This window comes from Notolepis coatsorum (assembly GCF_963971535.1).
Source record: "Notolepis coatsorum genome assembly, chromosome: 4".
Taxonomy (NCBI): Eukaryota; Metazoa; Chordata; class Actinopteri; order Aulopiformes; family Paralepididae; genus Notolepis; species Notolepis coatsorum.
This window is the reverse complement of record NC_140168.1, coordinates 207,730,623-207,737,200: the sequence shown is the minus strand read 5'-3', so window position 1 is coordinate 207,737,200 and position 6,578 is coordinate 207,730,623. Positions and strand designations below refer to the sequence as shown.

General features: G+C 47.9%; 1 protein-coding gene across 1 annotated transcript in view; it reads left to right on the top strand.

The window, feature by feature from the left end:
* LOC311226799 (ADAMTS-like protein 1) overlaps nt 1–6,578 on the top strand; it is a gene marked incomplete at both ends in the record, with an annotated part of 194,940 nt that overhangs the window by 164,701 nt on the left and 23,661 nt on the right. The window lies entirely within an intron of this gene.

Genomic DNA, 6,578 nt, shown 5'->3' with positions numbered 1-6,578 from the left:
TATCTCTGACCAAGTCTCCCTTGGTCTCTGTGAGTACACCTATCTCTGAACAAGTCTCCCTTGGTCTCTGTGAGTACACCTATCTCTGACCAAGTCTCCCTGGTCTCTGTGAGTACACCTATCTCTGACCAAGTCTCCCTTGGTCTCTGTGAGTACACCTATCTCTGACCAAGTCTCCCTTGGTCTCTGTGAGTACACCTATCTCTGACCAAGTCTCCCTTGGTCTCTGTGAGTACACCTATCTCTGACCAAGTCTCCCTGGGGCCCGGTGAGTACACCTATCTCTGACCAAGTCTCCCTTGGTCTCTGTGAGTACACCTATCTCTGACCAAGTCTCCCTTGGTCTCTGTGAGTACACCTATCTCTGAACAAGTCTCCCTTGGTCTCTGTGAGTACACCTATCTCTGACCAAGTCTCCCTTGGTCTCTGTGAGTACACCTATCTCTGAACAAGTCTGCCTTGGTCTCTGTGAGTACACCTATCTCTGAACAAGTCTGCCTTGGTCTCTGTGAGTACACCTATCTCTGAACAAGTCTGCCTTGGTCTCTGTGAGTACACCTATCTCTGAACAAGTCTGCCTTGGTCTCTGTGAGTACACCTATCTCTGAACAAGTCTCCCTTGGTCTCTGTGAGTACACCTATCTCTGAACAAGTCTCCCTTGGTCTCTGTGAGTACACCTATCTCTGAACAAGTCTCCCTTGGTCTCTGTGAGTACACCTATCTCTGACCAAGTCTCCCTTGGTCTCTGTGAGTACACCTATCTCTGACCAAGTCTCCCTTGGTCTCTGTGAGTACACCTATCTCTGACCAAGTCTCCCTTGGTCTCTGTGAGTACACCTATCTCTGAACAAGTCTGCCTTGGTCTCTGTGAGTACACCTATCTCTGAACAAGTCTCCCTTGGTCTCTGTGAGTACACCTATCTCTGAACAAGTCTCCCTTGGTCTCTGTGAGTACACCTATCTCTGAACAAGTCTCCCTTGGTCTCTGTGAGTACACCTATCTCTGAACAAGTCTGCCTTGGTCTCTGTGAGTACACCTATCTCTGAACAAGTCTCCCTTGGTCTCTGTGAGTACACCTATCTCTGAACAAGTCTCCCTTGGTCTCTGTGAGTACACCTATCTCTGACCAAGTCTCCCTTGGTCTCTGTGAGTACACCTATCTCTGAACAAGTCTCCCTTGGTCTCTGTGAGTACACCTATCTCTGACCAAGTCTCCCTTGGTCTCTGTGAGTACACCTATCTCTGAACAAGTCTCCCTTGGTCTCGGTGAGTACACCTATCTCTGAACAAGTCTGCCTTGGGCCCGGTGAGTACACCTATCTCTGACCAAGTCTCCCTTGGTCTCTGTGAGTACACCTATCTCTGACCAAGTCTCCCTTGGTCTCTGTGAGTACACCTATCTCTGAACAAGTCTCCCTTGGTCTCTGTGAGTACACCTATCTCTGACCAAGTCTCCCTTGGTCTCTGTGAGTACACCTATCTCTGACCAAGTCTCCCTTGGTCTCTGTGAGTACACCTATCTCTGACCAAGTCTCCCTTGGTCTCTGTGAGTACACCTATCTCTGACCAAGTCTCCCTTGGTCTCTGTGAGTACACCTATCTCTGACCAAGTCTCCCTTGGTCTCTGTGAGTACACCTATCTCTGAACAAGTCTCCCTTGGTCTCTGTGAGTACACCTATCTCTGAACAAGTCTCCCTTGGTCTCTGTGAGTACACCTATCTCTGACCAAGTCTCCCTTGGTCTCTGTGAGTACACCTATCTCTGACCAAGTCTGCCTTGGTCTCTGTGAGTACACCTATCTCTGAACAAGTCTGCCTTGGTCTCTGTGAGTACACCTATCTCTGACCAAGTCTGCCTTGGTCTCTGTGAGTACACCTATCTCTGAACAAGTCTCCCTTGGTCTCTGTGAGTACACCTATCTCTGACCAAGTCTCCCTTGGTCTCTGTGAGTACACCTATCTCTGACCAAGTCTCCCTTGGTCTCTGTGAGTACACCTATCTCTGACCAAGTCTCCCTGGGGCCCGGTGAGTACACCTATCTCTGAACAAGTCTCCCTTGGTCTCTGTGAGTACACCTATCTCTGAACAAGTCTCCCTTGGTCTCTGTGAGTACACCTATCTCTGAACAAGTCTCCCTTGGTCTCTGTGAGTACACCTATCTCTGAACAAGTCTTCTGTGAGTACACCTATCTCTGAACAAGTCTCCCTTGGTCTCTGTGAGTACACCTATCTCTGACCAAGTCTACAAGATACACTATACGACTAAGGTACCCATGTACAATACATGTCAAAATACTTCCCAAAGGTCAATGAATACCACAACCACAACACCAGAGGAAGCTCAACAAATCATGTTAAACCCAGATTCGGCTCAAACAAGGGACTAAACACGTTTCGTAATTATGCCACATCCTCATCGGAGTGTACATTCCACCACACGCGAACACTGGGGTCGCACTTTCAAAACTTCACGACGAGGTAAACAAACTCCAGGCAGCTAATGTTGACGCTGCCATTTTGGTCTTGGGGGATTTCAACAGCGCGCGTCTTAAAAAGGTGCTGCCGAATTTCTATCAGCATGTGACCTGTCCCACCAGAGGCGAGAACATATTAGACCATGTATACTCGCAATTTAAGAATGGGTACAAGTCACAGGCTCTTAGTCCATTCGGTAAAAGCGATCACGCCGCCATATTCCTTTTGCCAAAGTACAAACAGAGTCTCAAGCGAACGCCGGTGGTCTCGCGAGAGGTTAAGCGTTGGGCCGTGACGTCAGTGGAGTCACTCCAAGCAGTGCTGGGAAGCACAGAATGGAGTGTATTCCGTGATAACACAGCCAATATTAACGAATACACCGAAACGGTGATTGACTATGTCTGTACTCAGGTAGAAGTAATAATCCCCAACACCAAAATTAATATCTACCCAAATCAAAAGCCCTGGGTAGACAAATCCGTCCGTGAGGCTCTGAAAGTGCGCACATCAGCATACAACACCGGGCTGGTGACAGGCAACATGGAAGAACACAAGATGGCAAGATACAACGTCAGGAGAGCAGTAATAGAGGCAAAACGGCGTTACAGGGATAAAGTTGAACTTCAGTTTGAACAGGCTGACTCTAGAGGCATGTGGCAGGGCCTCAGAACAATGACAGACTACAAAGGAACCCCCCTCAAACTGAACAGTGACATCTCCTTAGCAAATGATCTCAACTCCTTCTATGCGAGGTTTGAGGCTGTGAATAACAACACCAGCCTACAAACCACGGCAATGGGAGGGGGGGGGTCTGCTGATGGAGACTCAGTGTTCAGGGTAACAGAGCATGAGGTGAGACGGATCTTTAAAAAAGTGGATATCAGGAAGGCAGCAGGACCGGACGGCATCCCCGGCCGCGTCCTAAAAGTCTGTGCCGACCAACTGGCCCCGGTATTCACTGACATCTTCAACCTGTCCCTGGAACAGGCCGTCATCCCCACCTGTCTGAAGAAGTCCACCATCATCCCTGTACCCAAAAAATCTACGCCCGCTTGCCTCAACGACTACCGCCCTGTAGCCCTCACCTCCATAGCCATGAAGTGCTTTGAGAAGCTAGTGAAGGGCTACATCTGTTCCTCCCTCCCCATCAACCTGGACCCTCTGCAATTTGCATATCGCCCCAACAGGTCCACGGAGGACGCCATAGCCCATGTGCTGCACACAGCAGCATCACATCTGGACAAGAGGCAGGGGAACTATGTGAGAATGCTGTTCATCGACTACAGCTCAGCATTCAATACCATAGTCCCCTCCAAACTCATAGCCAAGCTCAGGGACCTGGGCTTGAACTATGACCTGTGCCAGTGGGTCTTGGACTTCCTGACGGGCAGACCCCAGGTGGTAAGAGCCGGCAACTGCACCTCCTCATCCATCACGCTCAACATAGGGGCCCCCCAGGGCTGTGTTCTGAGCCCCCTCCTCTACTCCCTGTACACACATGACTGCGTAGCACAGCGGAACAACAACACCATCATCAAATTTGCTGATGACACAGTAGTGGTGGGCCTGATCTCTGCCAACGACGAAAGGGCCTACCTGGAAGAGGTAGAGAACCTGTCACAGTGGTGTCAGGAGAACTGCCTCTCCCTGAACGTCAGCAAAACAAAAGAGATGATTGTGGACTTCAGGAGGTCGGGGGTCAAGGAATACAGCCCCCTCAGCATCGACGGGGCACCGGTTGAGAGAGTGAACAGTTTCAAGTACCTCGGAGCCCACATATCCGAGGACTTGACATGGACCACACACATTGACAGTGTTGTGAAGAAGGCACGACAACGCCTCTACTTCCTCAGGCGCCTAAGGAAGTTCCAAGTCAGTCAGAAGATCCTTAGGAACTTCTACTCATGTACAATAGAGAGCATCCTGACCGGCAACATCACCTCCTGGTTTGGGAATAGCACTGCACAAGACCGTAGCAGACTACAAAGAGTGACACGTTCAGCCGAACGCACAATTGGAGGGGGGCTTCCCACCCTCCAGAACATTTACAACAAGCGGTGCAAGGGGAAGGCTAAGAGAATTATTAAGGACTCGAGCCACCCGAACAACTGCCTCTTTGAACTGCTGCCGTCAGGCAAGCGATACCGGAGTCTTAAGGCGAGCACAGAAAGACTCAGAAGGAGCTTCTATCCCCAGGCCATCAGGCTGCTAAACGAACAAAAAATCGCTAAACGAACAATAATCACTATGCAACAACCATCAAATGCACACAGCACACACACCCACACGCACACACTCACTCAAACAAACAACACACTGCAGCACCCACTCTCCACACTTTAGATCACACAAACACACTTACACTTTATATTTATTGATAAAGGATTTGCACTACAACTCGTACACCTACTGTGAATTGTACCTAAACTGCACCTCGTCCATTTATGCCTTGCACTATATAGTATTGTATATTAGTACACTGCACAGTATTGTATATTGTATGGTAACTACGTCTACGAACATTGTACATATGTCTAAACTGAACACTGTGACCTCTTTTTTTACTTCTAATTTTTACTATGTTTTTATTTCATACTTATCTTGTCATGCACAGTCTCTGGAGCGCAACAGTAAGAAGCATTTTGTACAAAAGTATTCTGTACTTCTGTATGACAACTATTAAAGAAACTTGAAACTTGAAACTTGAAACTCAATGTTGAACGCCCTACCCAAAGCTGTAAAGGAATGTGAATCCCTACCCACATTCAAAACCACTCTAAAAGAGCACCTACGGGAGGCTGCGATTCGAAACTGGCCACCGTAAATGTCCAAACCCCCCCACCCCCACCCCCTCCTAATAGACAGTCTCCTCCCCACCATGATGAATGAATGAATGAATGAAAACTTTATTTAACAGATTGCAGAATGGGTACAATACAGTACGGCTCAATACATACAATTGTTAAGGGGATGCAGACCTGAGAAAGACGTTTGTCTTGTTTCCATCAGGGTCCCCCATTTTCGATTCATATAGACATTTATGACATACACAACATACATGACATTTATGTCATAGGGTCATATAGGTATTTAGTACTGATACATTTGTGACATAAACGGTATTCAAATATACAGTACTGTTACCCCTAGATCCTGACAGAGTATATACATATGATGGGGAGGGGACTGTACATTAGGAGGGGGTGGGTGGGTGCGAGAGAAATATACATACGGCGGGGAAGGAATATATACATGCGGTGGGGAGGAGACTGTCTATTAGGAGGTGGTGGGTGGGTGGGAGAGAAATATACATACGGTGGGGAGAGAATATATACATACGGTGGGGAGGAGACTGTACATTAGGAGGGGGTGGGTGGGTGGGGGAGGATACTGTACATTTGGAGGGGGTGGGCGGGTGGGAGAGAAATATACATACGGTGGGGAGGAGACTGTACATTTGGAGGGGGTGGGTGGGTGGGGGAGGAGACTGTACATTTGGAGGGGGTGGGTGGGTGGGAGAGAAATATACATACGGTGGGGAGAGAATATATACATATACATATGGAGCTGTGGTGTTCCACAAGGAAGCATACTAGGACCGCTACTCTTCCTAATTTATGCAAATGACATGTCGTCAGCCTGTGACTGCAACTTGTTCCTGTTTGCGGAGCGACCCTCATTTACAGCGACGACGAGCTTACAAGACATTAAGATACAGTTTTATCAGCGATTTCATACATATAGGCACGATGAATAACAATAAACAATACAAAAACAGCTAAGACTGATTCAGTTACGACACACAGTGGTCGGAGATCGTACTTTTAAATGCAGCAAAAGAAGGAAGAACCTTCAGCTTCAGAGTCAGTCGGAGGGCATTCCAGGTGTTGGAAGCGTCAGAGGAAAAAAGCAGTTTTTCCTATTTCAGAGCAAACTGGAGGAACCCTAAAAACCAACCGGTAATTTGAACGTGTAGAATAGGTTCCAAGATTCCAACAGTGTTGTGATGTAAGAGGGAGGTTTACCAATACAGGCTTTAAAAACACTTGTGGTATTAGTTCCAATGTCCACATGGAACTAATAGTCACACAAGTGATGGT